The following is an 18864-nucleotide window of genomic DNA, read 5'->3' as shown; positions in this document are numbered from 1 at the left end:
CCAGGGCCCATGGTCTAATCCACCACGGCTATGTACTCCAACCTCCAGAAAAATACTAGGCTACGGGACTCAAGAAACTGCTCTTCCCCATACTTTGCCACATGCATTTGTGTACTGGCTATTACTTTCACAAGGCTGTTCCTTTAGTGTAAACTAGATATCATGTTTTCCGGAGTTCTGTGTGTTGTTCTAGTAAATTATTGAACCTAGTAAAGTCCTGATTTATAACCCAGAGGTACTGAGGCCTGGGGTTTGCAGTGGATGTCTGAAGTGGGTCAGTCCTACAGGACTGAGACATTAACTCACGAGCTCTGAGGGTAACTCCAAGTAGTCAAGTTCAGAATTGAATTGAATGTAGGGCATTTAACTGGTGTCTGAGACTCAGTTGTGGAGAGAGTTTAAGTGTTGTTTTAAAAATACCAATATGTGACATTTTTTTACTTAGAATTTTAGTACTTGATAATAGATATTTTAGCATCCCTAATCATTTGTATAGTAGATACTTGATACATGCTTGTTAAATAATAAAGGAATGAATGAAGAAATTATTTCTTGCTTTCATCAATTTTCTGACTATTCTACTCAAAGACTCAGTAATATTACTGTAATAGCTAAAATAATGTTATTGGTGCAATGTCTACTCTTGTCTATTAGAGTAACCAACTAGTTTATAGGCTAATCATAAATATAGTAAGAAATAGTAGGCTTACTATGCTTTCAAATAATTTCAGATAATCTCGATGACATTAAATTTTATACATAAACTCGTCAATTGTTTTATTGGTTAGGATTCGGGGCTCAATATGGTATAAACTAAAAAAGTCCAGGGGAAGAGGAGGCTTCAGCGTGGGTTCATTTGGTGGCTCAGTAATTTCACCAGACTAACACTGTTCATGTTTCCATTACACCATCAGAATTCATGATGGACCGACTGGCTGCAGAAGCCAAGTAGTGTCAGACTCAGAGAGGCAGCATTTGCAAGGAGACCAATTCTTTTTTTCCCATGTATGGCTTCTTCTCAGGTGCAAAGTGTTTTTCTAGAAGCCCCATGGCAGCCTTTCCTCATATTTCATTAATTAGTATGCGGTTGGGAGTCTCGTGCTAATCCAGGGTTTGGCAAGCACCGTAGACTCACCCTTAAACAAACCAGCCCACCCCGGAATGGGTGAATCACTTTCCTCTGACTTTTGAAAATGCACAGGAGGGTGGCGCCTTCACAGATTTACAATTTTGTTAGGAAGAGAGAAGTAAGCATTGTGGATGCCAATACCAAAATTAGGAAAACGATTTTACCAGGTCATTTCAAGGGGCCTTAAAAAATAACATTATTTTAGAAGCTTTAAAGTAGTGTATATAGATCATCCTTGGGAATTAGATATACAAGATTATCTCTAAAGAATATAAATGACTATACTTTAAGGTAAAATGGTAATTAAGTAAGTTTTTTTTACTGCAATGTTGTCCTGGTTTGGGAAATAATGTGATTATTGGATCTCAGGGAGAATATTAATGATTCTCTTTCTTAGTTAATAGTGAACTTATAACTACACATATTTGAGGAACAAATGAGAACTTTAATATTGCTACAACTTCCCTAATTCCCTTCTAGACCTCACATTATTTAATATACACATTAAAGATAGATATTTTGGATGTCTTAAATCACTTAAAAACCCTGTATTTAGAAATCTGAAAGTTGTTCACTGTTAGAATGTGGTATATCAATCAAAAATAATATATAATTGTTTTCAAACAGTTATTCAATATTAATGTATAGGTTTTGTGTCTCTATTTGTAAATGTGAAAAAAAGTTGGGACTATTAATAAACCATCCCAAAGCTTGAGCACATGGAAAGAGGAAGAGAAACTGTATAAGAGCAGTGAGCCGATTCCCTTGTGAAATTTTTATTCCCAATGTAGATCAGGAAGGAGAATCCAAAGTGAAGAGAAAAAGCCCACTGCACCAAAACCGACACACGAATCGCTTCTTTGGATTTAAGTGTTAATTGACTCTATCTTCTTGCATGTGCTATGAGGACGTCGTCGGGATTCTGTTTCCTTATTAAAAAAAAAAAACTCACCTTCGGGGTTCTGTTTGGGCAACGAATGATCTTAGGGCTATGAATAGCGGGAGACTGCAAGTATAAAAAAGATCCAAAATGTATAACAGGTCATATGAAGTAGGAAGAAAGAATTCAAATACGAAGGGGCATTATGAAAGGGGCAGGGGAAAGGAAGAAAGGGAAAAGCGAAAAACAAGAAAAGAATACTGATGTAAAGTAAAATATTAAAATACTTATTGCTTTAAAAAATTCAATTAACTGTGAGACATGAGTATTATTTTCTTCTCTATGGTTCATGTATGCTCTAAACATTTTACGATAACTATACATTTTCTAAATATGAAATGGTAATACGTTATTTTTTAAAAATTAGACTCAAGCAAAAATCAAAATATTTCTCAAAATGATAAAAGACATAAATTTTTCAGTGAATCAAGTCACAATTGCTGCAGGTAATAATTGAACAAGTATTCAGAATTACTTTGAAATGCAGTGAGCCATTATGGTGTATTGAGTTCCATGACAGTGTTTGGAATTTGTATAGCAAAATAGAAGACTTATAAAAATTATTATTTGCTGCTTAACATATTTTTACAGAAATACTACTTGGAAAAATATTATTTAAAGTATAGAATTAGTAGGCATGTAAGGTTACTCTAAAATTTGTTTCATTTTTGTTTACCCAACTTGTATTGATTATTTGTTTCCTGAAAACTAAGTTAGGCAGTGATGATGATGTTTAACTACATCAGATAATTTGCTGCACCAGATTGCAAAAAAGGAAACATAACAGAGGGAGAAATCAGCACAATAAAGGGCTGTTGGTGCTGTGATAGAAGTCTATACTGGGCATAGGCACAGCTCAAAGAGAAATGATTCATGCATAGGATAAGAGGAGGTCATGGATTTTCAAGCAATCAAAGAAGCAGTAGCAAAGGCTGAAAGACAAAAACAGGTTCAGATGGTCATAGAAGGGCGTTTAATTCTGCAGGACCTAGGCTAGGTTACAGAGGCTAAGGAGTGAGACATAAACCTGGATAATGCACAGGAAGCCTCCTTCTTGAAGTTTTAAGTAAGGACATAACTATAGTTTTAAACAGTGGAGATCTGATGTGCTTGATAGCACACTCACTGGGAGGAATATGGAGGCCAGATTCTAACTGTACTCCTTATTAACCGGTTCCTCCAAAAGTGAGTAGTATTATCTGTTGATATCATGACTAATCACATTAGAAAATCCTTGAAGTTTTGAGGAGCTGCTGAGTTCATGGTAGCAGATACAATTTTTCCAAAATTCGAATTTTCTTTTGAACAAATTTTATCATAGGCAACTAATATTGCCAGTTACTTTTCTTGAAATGACACACTCACTCATTTCATTGTTTTTAAAAATTGCTCTATATCTATCTCTTAATAATCAAAATCTGTCTGAGTCATTCTTTCAAATAAAGAGTTTCATGAAACCCCATCTAATTCCCCTCATGACTCAGTCAAACAGGCGCTTTTCCTTGAGAAAACTGTTACCGTACTACGATGTGTGGCAGGTATTCTTTATATATCCCGTTTCAGCACACAAAATACTAAAATGCATACACTTGAGGTCCTAGGAGAAACAAAATTAACGTTTACTGCTTTTCTAAAGACATTTCTTTAAAGAAATTGGCTTTCAGTTCTATTTGTTTTTTATTTAATTATTTTTCCTCGAACAATGGTAGTGAAGAATATAGCAGCTACTAGTACAGTTTAGTGCCTTTAGTGTGAAAGACACTTCTAGTTGTTTTTTCTCCATAAGTATAAATAGCAACACACTGAAAAGAAAGTTAAATGTTTCTGTACTATTATAAAAATAGCTTTGACCTTTGACCTCACAGAAGTTCCCAAGGGAGTGCAAGTTCTTGTGGGCTGGACTGATAATAATGGCTAAATTCCCTTTAAGAATTCTTTCTCTTTTTGGATTACATTTCATATCCATCACAGACCGTTAACACACTGAGGACACAATCATGAGAATGTTTTTAGATATCCCATTAAGTGGAGGAGTGTATGAAAGGAAGAGTATGTAAAACAGAGGGTAAAATAAAATGTCTAGGAATAAAAAAAAAAAAGATAGAATAAAAAGAGTACCATAAGGGTTTTCTTTTCTTTTTTTCTCTAGAGAAGAAAGAATGGAGGTTCTATTCTTTGCTAACTGTACATGATTGTATGGGGAAGATCACTCTTCTGTTTTCTTTTTTCTTTGCTTCATAATTTCTATTTAGTTTCCTCTTATCTATGCTCAAACTTTGGAAATTCTTCAAAAGGCACTCATAACAGGTAGATTGCCATTCTTCCCTCTCCCGTGATATTGGTATTCAGCCTTCCAGACCACACAAATCACCTGAAACCTGAAACATCAAGCCCAGGTGGCACTAAAATTCTGGTATTCTAGACCTAACCTGATCTGTAGTCCCGTGGGTTTTGTACCAACATGCTGACTTACATCGCTCAAAATATAATTGGCCTTTCTTAATGGCATATCACATTCCACAGGAAGATCAAACTGCTGCCTGGTAGCATTTGTCAAGTCTCAAAGTAACTCTTTCCAGGCTTTTCAAATCCAGTGACTTTCTTAGATTGAAATCTTTGTGCGTAAAATTATCTTAGATTTTCCCACTGTATGAATAGATAATTGGAAATACCAAGCTGTTTTCTTTATTCAATTGTCCTTAGTATCTAAATTAAAACATTTTCTTTAAAATGACCTAGATATCATTATCAAAGATATGCTATTAATAGATAACACACCGATCGCTTTCCAACAACCCCTTAACAAAAAGAAAAAAAAAATCAAATGCCACACATCCCAAATAATTCTCTTCCACTTTGCCATCTCTGGTTCAATACTATACACTACTCACTCACTCCTGTTGTCTTTCCAGTTGATAATCTTACCACTTGGTTTTGCCATTTGACTCCAAGTAGTTTAAAAATACATGTGCATACGCTGTCAGTATTTCCAGGTATTTTCTGTGCTTATATTTTAATATTACTCTTTCAGTATAAGGTTAACCAAACAGTCCTTTGCAAATAATAGATGCTCCACAAATATAAGGAACATAATTCAAAAATTTTTCTGAATTCTAAAGAGAGTTAGTTGGGTACCAAATAAAGGAATTTTTAGAATACCACCAATTTGATATTTAAAATTTAATTTTATGTTAAACTCCTGCCCAGTTTTTTGTTTGTTTGCTTTTGGTAATAAAATTTACAAACCATTATTTTTACTAGACAAGGTTTGTGGACTAAATAATATTCTTGGATAAAAATATTCAAACATTCTTCTTTCTCAATAACTGTATAGGCTATACTTTTTTGAATAATTACCAATATATTTTAGAATATATTGCGTAAAACAGATTACCCAATTCCACTTTTCAAAAATGGACAGTAACATTTCTTCTGATTTTAAAGCATCACATATTCATTTTGGGAATTATTTTTACACAAAAACTAAAGCATTTGAAAAAATAAAATATGTGAATACTGAAAATACTATTTTACACTTTTCTTTATGCCTAATCTAAAATATGTATTACTTTTTTTGCAAGAACAAATAACATCTGATTGTCTAATTTTTAAAAGCAAAATCTGCAATGAAGACATCTATAAATATCTATAATCTCATAAAATAGAGATAATTTTTAAAAGAAAAAACATGTTTTTAAATAATTAAAATTATATAAGATATATGTTTCCCAAGGATCGTTCAATGTATCTCTATATAACACGAGCAATCTTAAATAAAATCAAACATTCCTTGAGACACTACATTTAATGGCAATACAATAATTCATCATTTCTATATACTATGTTTTCAAACCGTTTTTTGTACCTTGTTTATGAATTTTATAATTTTCATTTTGTTTGGTTGAAATACTTTTTCAAAATAAAGAATAGTTTGATGAGACTGTTTGTCACTGGGTCTAACTTACTATTAATTCTGGCATCAAATGTGTGGCCCAAGGTTAACCCATCAGATGTCAAGTTTCGGGGTTTTTACAGTTAAACATGAATATTGAAAAGAAAAATAACTGGAAAAAATTCCATGATTTGTTTCAGGAGATAACAGCACCTTATAGAAATCACCATAAACTTCAACATCTGTTCTACATTCTCTCATAGCTTTCTTGGCTCTAGTCATTTTAGAGTCTATAGAGGAGTTTAACTACCCCTCAATTCTCTGAGTTGTAATGTCATTCTAAGACATGACTTTTAAATTCAAGTTAACTTCACTCACTTTTACTTATGGAAACATTTTTAAATTGTTTTTATTTGTTTTATAAAATTTCTTTGAATTTTTAACTGCTGTTCCCCTTTTGGTCACTTTCACATTGAAACAAATAAGACCCTAATTCGTTTCCTAAGGTCACCGACATAAACATGACATTACAGGTATGGCAGTAGAACCAGGATTATCATCGTTTGCTTCTGCCCATTTAGTTACCCATCTTGCCTCTCTAAAGAGAAACCTCATTGGTTGCCTTTATAACTTTGACATATACACAAGATAATGGCATGGGTGTAGTGAAAATTCATCATGAATATAACAGTTTCATCAACAGTGAAAACATCAATTCAATCCCCTTTGTGGTTATTTGAGTAGTCATAAGTGCACCCCAAAACAAATGTTAGGAGCTGAATTTTGTCTCTCTCTAAATCAGTGTGTAGAAGTCCTAAGCTGTGTACTTCAGAGTGCGGCTGTATCTAGAGACAGGGCCTTTAACAAGGTGGTAAAGGGTAGGCTCTTATTCACTCTGACCGGCATCCTAGTAAGGGGGAATTTGGACACAAAAAGATCTACCTGAGAGCACGTGCAGAGAAGAAAGAATATGCGAAGAAACAGTGAGAAGACAAGCACGCCCAAGCCTGTGGAAAGGGGCTCAGGGGTAGCTTTGTCTAACAACACCTTGAGTTTAGACTTTCAGCCTCTAGAACTATGAGGAATAAATTTTCCATTGTTTAAGCCACTTAGGCTGCGGTATTTTGTTATGGCAGCCCAAGGTGACTAATTCGACAACCACCTTAATTTAAATGGCCAACCTCCATCTCAAGTTCAAGTTTCTCCCAATGGCATTGTTGAAACAAAAGCAGATTAGCTATATATACACTATAAAGGATGTCTATAAGATTTCAAAAGTTCAGAAGAACATATGCAAATCAATAGCGATGTTTCTTAGAATAACTAGTAATATTATCCAGAAAGATTAGTCCATTTAAGAATTGTACATCATGACTGCCTTAACTTTCCAGGACAGTCACAAAGAAAGGTGCTTTCAATAATAAGCAGAAAATCTTTAACTTCAACTTAGGTCAAAAAATGTGTAGCAGTTAAGTATTTATGACTCAATTATCTCATACTTTAAAGTGACAAAGATTCCCAAAAGGAAGTCTTTCTATTACCATTTCTTTAAAAATGTATCCCTACCACCTCATGTAAAATAATTGATGCTAAAATAATAAAATTCATGACCCTCAATATTAAACAGCTTGGAGGAGAATAGTTTTTCACCAAGTGATGTTGGACTAGCTTAATACCAATAAGCAAAAGAATAAAGCTAGAGCCCTACTTTACATTGTACACAAAAAGCTCTTTCAAAATGAATCAAAGACGTAAACATAAAGCTGAAGCTGTAACACTTATTGAAAAAAAATAGGTTTAAATTTTTAAGGCAGCTTAAGCAATAATTTCTTATGCATAATACAAAAAAAGCAGATGACAAAGAAAATGAAAAATGAAGTCTGTGATTCATGATACTTCATCAAAATTACAGCTATGGTTGTAGATGTAGCACACCAAAGGGGAGCAGGCAATGTGAAAGGTAAGGACAGGACCAAACTAACAAGTGAGGTCTACTCTACGTTAAAAGACAAGCCATTCGCCTTTTCTGGAGAAGAACTACAGCGTCCGTAGGTAACTGACAGGAAGAGCAGGCAGTCAGGATATTAATACACAAAGGTAGAGCCTTAGAATGTTCATTTTGAAGAAATAAAAGTGAAAGAGGAAAAGTTTCAACAGAGTAAAAAATGAAAACTAACCTTTGTGTTTTACTGCATTATTGTGAAACCACATTCACACTCATTTGCTTCCAAAACACCTCTGAGCAACTCCTGGGTCCTGACCACAGAGGATCTAAACACTGGTTTCCGTTCTTACTGTCTCTTTCTTCCTTATGATTCTCAGTTTGGTCCTTTCAGAGGGCAAGTGCTTGGGTGCAAGAAAGACTAACCAGAGCACGGGGGGATAGGGTAAAGGGTTGGGGGAGGTTTTTTTTTTTTTACTGATAGTTTGCATGGATTTAACCAATGCTTCATTTGAATAGGTTTTAAAAATCTTAAACATTTTGAGCCAGTAATCACTGCATTCTAAGAGCTATAGAACTTTTCAGAGAACTTTACAGACTTTAAAAATTGTGGATATGACCCGTCTAATTTCGGGAGGGTTGCAGAGAGTTCCAGGAATTAAACTCAGGACTTTCAGGCTGAGCTACACTCTAGTCCTTTTTTAGATTTTGAGATAGGGTCTCACCAAGTTACTGAATTACCCAGCTGGATTTAAACCTATGATCCTCCTGGTTTCCGGGGCTACAGGTTTGCACTTAAAAACATGTCTACATTAAATATAAAACTCAAATTTACCTGATGTGACTCTTCGATTTTTTTTTTTTTAATAAAGGCCAGAGACAAATAGAGCCCTCAGCCAGGCTGCAGGATCCCGCAGGTCAGAGTGGGTACCTGCAAGGTCCCATTTCCCTCCGTTCGGCTGGCAGGATGGCCCACGAGCCAGGGGCAACCCTCACACCAGTGGGCACCTTGTGCTTTGGGTTCTTTGTGCTTTCTTTCTTCCCTCTGCCTCAAATGCTCTTCGCCGTTTAGACGCACAGTTCACTTCATCTCGCCTCAGTGACGTTTCTGCTCTAACACCACATTGTCTACCTTCTTTCTTTCTGTGTGCCTTTTATCCTCAGTCTCCTTATCAGGCTTTTCTGCCAAAGCACTTGTATTTACTGATATTTCGGTAGCAATATCTTCGTCTACCTCTCTAACTCCATCCCTGACTGAAAGCACCACGTGGGCAGGGGTTTTTCTTCGCTCATCGTATTGCAGCCCTCGGAAAAGTGCTCTCCTACAGCAAAGGTGGGCACGTTCTTTTCTCAGGGGATGAATAAAACACACGCGAGGGGCATTTCCACACCAAAACAGTTTCAAAGCTTTGGCATGTCAGGAAGGAGCTGCACGATAGCTGCCCGTAAAGCTGCACATCACCAAAGTCCTTGCTGCCTGGGCAAGCCATGACTCTGCCTTCACACAGATGACAAGGGACCCTCCAGAACACAGATGCTGCGGCTCAACTGCCTGGGTTTAAATTTGTGCTCGACCATTTACTCAACTGTTTAACAGTGGCAAGTGATAAGTCCTGCTGTGCCTTGGTCTCTTCATTGGCAATCTCAACAACAGCAACTACCTCATGGGAGTCAATAAGATAATATTTACAAAGTACAGCTTAGAAAAGTAGCTGGCGTGGAGTAAATGCTGCATGGCTTTTGAAAATAAATGTTAATAAATGGAACATGTACAAGGGAAAAAGTTGGAAAAACATAACTTGGAGAAATCGGGATTTTTTTTTTTACAAGTTCACTGAGAATAAATACCTTCCTTAGCCTTACCTGAAACTACTGAAATCTAAATTGAGCTATAAAACACACAGAATTGGATAATGGGAATTTCTAAAGAAAGGAATCACTTCATTGAGCACAGCCCCATTGACCCTGATGATGAGCAAAACAGGCTCCTTAATTGCTGTTATTCTCCTGCTAAACCTTCTGAGATAGCTGAGAATCAGGCCTTGAGCTCTTGGAAAGTAAAGGGAGGGAATGGACGGTGGGGGTGAGGGAGTCACCTTTTCCGACTACCAGCAGGAAGTAGCGCTATATGCAGGACCCTGCCTCAGTGTTGGATGGGTGATCTCACATGTCAAGTTCATATCAATTTAAGCCTCTGGGAACTGCCTGGTGTGCTATGTCCCAGAAGTAACTCAAGACCACCCCGGGATTCCCATTTGTTATCAATAATATTCAGAAAACGTACACTGAAGTTTTCCCTCTCTGAATCTCTGGGCTTTCTGACACAACCTCTGCACACACAGCAAGAGATTTCTTACTAGATCCCTGTGTGGATTCCTGAGTGTTTGCTCCCCTGGTGAAAGACTTCTCTTTGGGTCTCCAGCCTGTCCACTTGCCCCTGATATCTCTGGTGGCAACACAGAATGCTGGCTAGTATCCCCAGTACCTTCTCACATGCTGTATAATTAATTAGGCCTCCAATTGTGCCTCCCCAGCCTGGATAGATGGAGAGAACCTCCCTGCCCTGTCTTAAAGGGAAATCGCCAGAATAAATGAGTCTCCAGATAGTAAATTTCCCAGCAAGAAGGAGTCATGTAAATGGAGAATATTAGAATTGGCAGCAAAATCTAATGTGTTATTTTTACCACTATGAGCACTCCGGATGCACTGCCTTCCAAACGTGTTTGTAAATGACCACCTGCCCAAAAAACAGAGAAGGAGGAAGGGGAAACAGCCACACATATGAATTGCTCTGAGTTTGATGAAAAGTAATTCTATAGCTGGCTAGGAGTGATATAACCAGCCACTGTGCTCTGTTCTAGTGGTTTATAATGTTGCCTCACCCTCTTCACAAAATTGGTTTCCTGTAAATCTCTGTGGCCATCCATTCCTGTCTACACATTATGTTCCTAAAATAGACACCATCTAAAAATCTCTTCAAGGAGCTTTGTCGGGGAAGGCCTAAACTGCAACATTCCTCCTGAGAAGAGAGAAATGCTTTATGGCAATTACTAAAGCAACCACCACGAAGGGGAGTTTTACAGGAGTTTTGTTCTCTCCAGAGTTATTCTACTTCTGAAATGCACAGCTGAGGGAAAGCAGTGTCAGACGCCTGCCTGCCAGGTGAACAAAGGATGAAAGCTCCGAGTTGCGTCACCCAAGCGTGCCAGGAATTGCAGCAAATAGGAAAGGTAGGCTACCTCCTGCTCTGGACAGGAGGAGCGGAAACAGGAAACACCAGCCTCAGCATGGAATTTTCCTGTTTCTGCTTGGCATCCTCTTGGGATGATTTAAAGTGTTTTCTGGAGAAATATGTCGTTACTACACTAGCGCATCATAAATACCAAGCAAAGCGGCAAATCCACAGGAAAAGAAACATTTTATAGGCGTGATAGTAACAGCATCTAGCAATTTGCAAGTTTGCCACTGCGCCTCAAATATTTAGTCACATGCATATAGGACAGACACATACCCACGCGTGTGTCACTTCACGGGACACATGAAAAGGCACCAACCCCCCACCTCTTTGGACTGATTTCTTAAAATGAGTGACAAAAGACAGGAAGTAACTGAAAAGGAAAAAATAGTAGCAGTAATACGCGGCAAGAGGAGAGGTCTTTAACCACATACCTCAAACAGGTAGGAGAGAGGGGATCCATGATAACAAAGGCATGTGAAAAAGCCTCACGTCCACCCAGAAACATTTTTGTGCTGTTTGGAAAAGCAAGGCTGTTCACACGGGCAGTGAAGCACCATCTGCAGCATCACTGCTGCTGGTGAGCTCTGTGTGATGAAAAGTAAGTCCGTCTTTCCTATTCGGCCTAACGTGGGATAAGGGACTCTCCACTTCGCACAAATCCCTGCGCAAGTGTGCTTCCAACTGACTTAGGGGGCAATTTGTCGTTCCCTCCCACTCATGACAGGCGGCTGTGCTCAGCAGCCCAGCCTCTGCCCCAGGAAACTGACTACACCTGCGATGCTAGACTTCGGCCACAGGCAGGCTGCCTTCTTTTTTCCTGTGGAGTTAAAACTGAGATCTAATTTTTGCTCCATCCTTAGGAACAATATGACCTCTATTCACAGGCAGCTAGTCAGATCCAAAGCACTAGGGACAGAGGGGGCTTCAAAAGGAAGCCTTGAAGAGGATGAAGGCGAGCAAAGGCAAGAGCTGGCCGGATTCCAAGTCATTCCAGGCCAAAGAATGTCATCTTGTATCAAAATGCTGAACTGCAAAACACACCTCATTTCAGTTCGTGGAAGGCTGAGAGAGGAGGGGGGAGGGGCGGAGGGAGGAAGGGAGGAGTAGGGAGGGAGGAGGGGGACCGTTGGTCCGAATTCACCTATAAAAATGCACTTCCTGCTCTACCCAAACTGTGTTTCCATCAGCTCTCTCTCCAAAAGAATAACAGGAGTGAACACACCTAAAATCACAATGAAACAGTTGCACGGCTTACCTGATAGAAAGGAAGATCACCCATCTGCAGTGAGGAAGAGCGTCTCCCCAAGACGAGACGATTTACTGTGTGTCTCCAGTTGCAATTGTTCAGATTCCTTGCGAAAGGTGACCAAGTACTGACAAGGGCTGCAGTCTCCCCGGGGCAGAACACAAACACACAAACACGCACACATTCACACATGCACCAGAGACCTCCGCAGTATCCTCTCGGCTTCATCCTTTCCTCACTCTATGGTACCTAATACAAATCAGCAAATAGCTTGTTTAAAAAAAAAAAAAAAAAAAAAAAAAAAAAGTGCGGAGGCCCCTTACATTACATTGCCATCTAGTGGCCAAACGTTAAATACTTTCTCATAATCCTGATTGGTGTGGTCTTTCTGTCTCTTCTCTCTCAGCCTCCTTCTTTCGCTTTGGCTCTTTCTGTCTCTCTCTGTCTCTAGTCTCTCTGTTTCTACCTCTGCCTCTGTCTCTCTCTCTTCAACTTGATTATCTTTCCTTCTTTTTTGGTGGGGGGGTTGAGACAGGGTCTCACTATGTAGTTGAGACTGACCTGGAACTCACTATGTGGTCCAGACTGGTCTCGAACTCACAGCGATCTTCCTGCCTCAGCCTCCCGAGTGCTGGATTACCACCATGTCTGGCTGTCTTTCCTTCTTAATTGCTCTATCGTGCCACTAATGACTCAAAGATGAACAAGTTTAAAGTTTATTTCTAAGTTTAAAAAATTCAGAGTTACTTGTTTGAAAATGTTACTTTTTCTTATTGGAAATCGTGGTTGTCTTTACAAATGGTAGAATTCATAAATACACTTTCATTTCTTTTAATATTCCATCAGGAGAAAATTGAGGAGCTCTTTATTATAGAGCCATGTCTTTATTACAGGGTTTTGCAAATGTTTCTCATTGTATAGTAGCAAGTTCTGTGCTGTACTGAACAGTTCAGAGTGAGCAAGCGCAAGTTTTACTTGAAGTCCCACACTAAGCACGTGCTTTATTAAATCACTAAACTTTTCTATAGAAGTTTACATTTTTCCCACCTTCAGGTAACATTGGGATGAAACAAGATCTTTTTACTCCAGCTTTCTGTAGTTAGACTATCCTGAACTTCAGTATATCTCATCTTGTGAACATGACCTAAAGCTCAATTATAATAATGTATTTTAGTAAATGAATATATGTTTTGAATCCAGTAAGACATAGATAAAATTACAAAAGCCAAGTATCTGAGGTTTTGCTATGACAATGGAGGTCCATGCCAAAGTATTGATGACTTGAGGAGTTGGGAGTAGAGCGTTCTATGTTATATGTTGTATTTTAGAATTGAATTAGTCTTTAACATTTGGTCACACATAAATTTTCAGTCAATTGTGGGTAGGCTAGTCCTTTTGAGTATTTCACTTTTCTTTTGATACTAATCTACTTGTTGAAAACTATCATTGCGTATGCTCTACCATTTGTTACACATCATCTTCAACATTTAGCTTTCTATTCCTTACTATTGGACACTGAGATAGATGCTTTATATGTTACTATAATTATTCTCATTCTACAACTGAGGTACAGAGGCTTTATGAGCCGTATTGAGATATATTCAAGACCACATAGCTTATAAAACAATACACCTAATGCTTTTGGTCCCCAAATTCATTGTCCTTTGCAATATAACTAAAAGTCGACATTTTGTCCTCTGTTCTGGAAACAGGGATTTAATTATTATGTCTACTTTCACAGAACAGTTACTAGCTTAATGATGGGTTCATATTTTAATTTCATGTGTCCATATTCTCATCTATAAAGAAAGAAGTTGATTCAGATCATTCTCTGTTCCAGCTCAAAAGCCCTATATTTTCAAAAAGCCAATCAAGCCATCACGAACATGTTAATTAGAAGTTATTCAGTGTCTGAGGAATGATGTTGCTCATTGCCTGGTACAGTCAGTGCAATTTTGAAAGAAGCTGGTAAATAATTACCAAAAATCTTAGAGATGAGACGGGAGTGGGAAATGTTGGAACTAACTGGAAGTATTTATTATTTTTAATTATAAGATTAACATATTCCATGTTACTTGGAGTTTAGCCATGTGGGCATAAAAATAAGAACATCCTGCACAAGATATTTTAATGTCATCTAATTACATGTAACACAGGTTGATTTTTTGCATTTTTTTGCATCTTTTAATAATCCTACAAACAGCCTTCCTTTCTCCATTTTGAGAGATGAACCAACCCCTGGGATACAGAAGACTAGACCAGGGGAAGATGTCTTCCCGGCTGACCCAGTCAAAAGAACTAGTAGGTGTGACTCAGGCTGCTGTGGGGTAAACTATTTAGACTCAGAATCGGGTGGGCCAGATTCTGTGAAAGAAGTCCCACAGATGTGGAAGAAGGGGGAGGAAAGACAAACTCAGAACTCCCAGGTTCCCAACGGCTTTTGTGTTTCTAGCTGTATTCCACACAAGGTCCGGATCCTTTCCTGATTTGAAGTTCTCTGATTGACCCAAATACCCCCCCACCTTTTCACTTTATTGAACTTGGTTTCTATTCCTCTGTGGAGAATTCACTCACTGTTCACTCACTGCCATAAAGCTTTAGGTATTTCAGCTATCAAAGTCCTCTGCATATCCTGGGTGTCCAACACTTCACTTATTCACTATGTAAACACCCACGCTATTCCAGGGACTGTTTAAGGCAGTGAAGCCATGCCAGTGAGTAAATCGTACCAAAACCCTGCATTTGCCGATTTGCATCGACACAACAGTCAAACGGAAAGGCAAGCCGAGTCCAAGATGCGTGCCACCCTGCCTTCCACCTCCACATCGTTGTTCAAGGCCTTCACTTCCCTGCCTTCTACGCATTTGTACATGTTAAGCTCTACCAGTACTTTATTTTATTTTCTCACTGAGTTTATTGGCACATTTTAGGGACACAGTACGGTTACATTCATCATTGGGCTCTTGTACCTTTACGTGACAGGTCTTGGTTCTCATTTTTTCTCCATACCCCTGCCCTCCCTTCACCCCCTCCAACCTCCTCTACTTACAAGAAACTTTTTTCCGTTTTTCATTTTCTCATATTTTTCCTTTTCCCTTATTGCCTTTCCTTTCCACTTCCCCTACACCTTTAGCCCCTTTCTTCCTATTTCACATTGTCAGTTATACCATTTGGATCTTACTTACATTTTAAGTTTTTCACACCAGCGAAACTATTTGATATTTACCCATGTGTGACTTACTTATTTCACTTAAGAGTATGGCCTAAATATGCATCCATTTTCCTATGAATGACTCTAATTCCTCATTTTTTATGGCTGACTAGTACTCCAGTTTATACAAAAACTTCATCTTCTTTATCCAGTTTCCAACTGATGGGCAATTGGGCTGTTTCCAAGTTTTAGCTACTACAAACTGTGCCGCTATAAACATGGGTGAGCATATATCACTGTGGTATGATTCTTTTAATTCTTTTGGAAAGATATCCAGCAGAGGAATGGCTGGGTCAAATGGAACCTCTAATCCTAGTTATTTCAGGTATCTGCATATTGATTTCTATGGTGGTTGCACCAGTGTACACTCCCACAAACAATGGAGAAGGGTTCCTTTCTCCCCACAACCCTGCCAACATTCATTATTGGTTGATTTCTTGATAGCAGCCATTCTTTTGGGGATGAGGTGGAATCTCAGTGTTGTTTTCATCTGCATCTCTCGAATGATCAGTGATGTGGAACATTTTTTCATATATTTACTTGCTGCTTTTACTTCTTTTTCTGAGAAATGTCTGTTCATTTCAGGTGCCTATTTTTGAATTGTGTCTTTATATTTAGGAGGATCTGATTTTTTTGAGTTCTTTATATATTCTAGATAATAGTCCTTTGTCTGAGGAGCATCTGGTAAAAATTTTTTCCCATATTGTAGGCTGTCTCTTAGCTCTGTTGGTGGTTTCTTTCGCAGCACAGAAACTTTTTAATAAGATGAGATCCCAGTTGTTGATTCTTTCTGCTAGTTCCTGTGCTACTGAGTATCTGTTCATAAAGTCTTTTCCTATGCCCATGTCTTCAAGAGTTCTGCCTAACTTATCTTACAGCAAATTTAGTGTCTCTCTTTTTAATATTTAGACCTTTAATCCACTTGGATTTTAGTTTCGTGCATGGTGAAAGATAAGAGTCTACCAGTACCTTAAATGCTTCCAATAACTATCCCTGCTTTTTTAATGGCTTGCCTATTTTCCCAGTAGATAGAATCTTTTTGTTTTGTTAATTAGAAAACAGCTTTATGTTTTCCTTTATGGATTATGGTGATTTGTCAAGTTGAAAGCGCTGAGCATAAACAAAATAAATGGCTGTTCTTGTACAGATTCTGAAAAAAGGCCAATCTCCACCCATTGCACAGTGTACTTTTAAGGAAAGCTCACCACTCTGCCTATGGACCTGCCATTCGTCAGGCCTCAAGCAGATTCACAATATTGATAGCTTTAAATATTCCTTATTTTAAAAGACCTGACATAAAGGCAAAAATATGATGATTGTATTAGATTAATGTAACCTATATTTAGGAATCACACATTTGTTAAAATTTAGAAGAAGAAATTAAAATGAAACTTTATCATTGCTACCTGGAGGATTACAGGAGGATCACCCTTGTTCCATTTCATCTCATCCTCAGTGTATCATGTGAATGTCTCATTCACCTCTGAAAGGGTAAGCTTTGTAGAGAATGAGCTGTACATTTTATTTATCTTTGTGTGTTGCCTAATTAATGGACATATAATTTTATTTCTTTTTCACTAGTATTTTTCCAACTTTAAAGAATAAAAGACAATTTCCCTCCTGTTCATCCACCTTTAAAGTGGGCCCTTCAAGGAGACCTTGTATAACCTTGCCTCAGGAGTTGGAAAGAATTTTCCAGCTACTTCCTACATGGGGATGCTTTTGCAATCTGTGAAAGTATGGATTTGAGAAACTGGCTAAGAGGATTGGGCTCCAAAGAGAGAATTGTACTGCAACATTGGTTAGTAGATCTTGGGTACGAGTAAGGTAGGTCATTCAGGTAGAGAAAGTTGTACCTACCTGGTCTTTTTGTCTGTCAGCTTTTTAGACATACAGGACAGTCTCTTGTCAGATTAGAATCTTAAAAGTGTTCAATGAAAGAGATGTCTTAACATCAGCAGGCTGAAGGATTAGTGTGATTATTATTTAGGTATTATTAATATAATGCCAATATAATGCTAATGTTATCATGAACATTCTTCAGGTGTCCATCTCATGGAGTTCTAAACCTTTTATTTAGCAGCTGTTATGGTTACTCTTGGTTGTCAACTGGATTGGATACAGAAATGACCAGGAAATTAGAAAAGCATATTTTGGGCTGTCTATGTGGGTCATATGGACCTGACTTTGGGGATTATATCTTCTCACTGATCTCTTCCTTACTGGTTCTTCCTCTGCTCTCTGCTTCTGGCTGCCATAAAATGATCAGCTTTCGTGGCCTTTTGGCCATGTTTCTGCACTGGAGACAGCTGACTGAGAACTGAATTCCTTGAATCACTCAAGTTGTATATGTCAAGTACAGTATTTTGTTCCAGCAATGGAAAGCTGATGAATACAGGTTCACACACCTTTAGGGGTTCAAAGAGAAAGGAGATACCCTTGAGTTTTGACCCAAATTTTTCCAACGTAACAGATAAATTATTTCATTTTGTGCTCTGGATTTTTTGCTCAGAGTTAAAAGCAACATTTGAATTTTCAGGCAGAAAATGTTTCTAGAATCCCCTGTAATTCATTTAGGAATCTATGTTTACTGAGTGACGTAAGACTGGGTTTCCTCTCTACTCCTCCAAAGAGTTTGTGGGGTGTGAGTAAGCAATGGCAAGAGCAAATGAACTTGAGGATGTGCCAGGGAGGTGGCGCTCAGGCCACACAGACTGTATGGTAGCAGGTCTTCTGGTAGCGATTACTGCACAAAGCTAGAATTTGAACCCAAACTGTGTGGTTCTAATTGTATGACTATCTGAAATCAAATCGTGGCTCTAGCCCCTTTGGGAATTTAAAATGAAATTTGGCTGAAGCCCAGGACTGTTGTTATTCTATAGTAACAACAGCTTATTATGTAGTTTTTATGTAGATGTTATTTTCCAAGAATATTTTGGTAAAATGCATCATTCTGCAAATATATGCAATCAATATTTTGCCCTCATGAAAATATTTATGAACACATTGCTGCCCCTATTTTAGAAATATGAACTTACATCTTTACTGTTAAAATTAATTTATCCTTTGGGAAAAAAGCCAAAAAACAGTGTGAAATTTACCCAGTTTTAGAAAAATAAGTTCAGAAACTGTAATGAAGAACCTCTTGAGTCTAAAGCCAATTTGTTTGTCCATAAGTTTTAAGTGACAATTTCTTAATATTAAAATTTCTTTATTGGCTTCAGAATATCACATATATATGATATAGTATATATATATATATATAT

The 18864-nt window shown here is 37.8% G+C and overlaps 1 protein-coding gene across 8 annotated transcripts in view; it reads right to left on the bottom strand.

Moving 5' to 3' along the window:
• The window catches only part of LOC104850109 (sodium channel protein type 1 subunit alpha), a 150405-nt gene that overhangs the window by 112794 nt on the left and 18747 nt on the right, over window positions 1–18864 (bottom strand). For 6 of the 8 annotated variants that reach the window (XM_010606895.1, XM_010606901.1, XM_010606903.1 and 3 more), the window contains exon 1: window positions 12397–12642. The exons of 1 other annotated variant lie outside the window; for it this stretch is intronic. The gene's annotated coding sequence lies outside the window, so the exon portion shown is untranslated. Of the gene's footprint in view, window positions 1–11572; window positions 11762–12396; window positions 12643–18864 lie in introns of those variants that run through there. One more of the 8 variants, XM_010606897.2, reaches the window with a different exon arrangement.

This window comes from Fukomys damarensis, unplaced genomic scaffold, assembly GCF_012274545.1.
Source record: "Fukomys damarensis isolate Sample0158 unplaced genomic scaffold, DMR_v1.0_HiC HiC_scaffold_26, whole genome shotgun sequence".
Lineage (NCBI taxonomy): Eukaryota > Metazoa > Chordata > Mammalia > Rodentia > Bathyergidae > Fukomys > Fukomys damarensis.
Note: the sequence above shows the minus strand (reverse complement) of the source record. Positions and strands in the feature narration are given on the sequence as shown.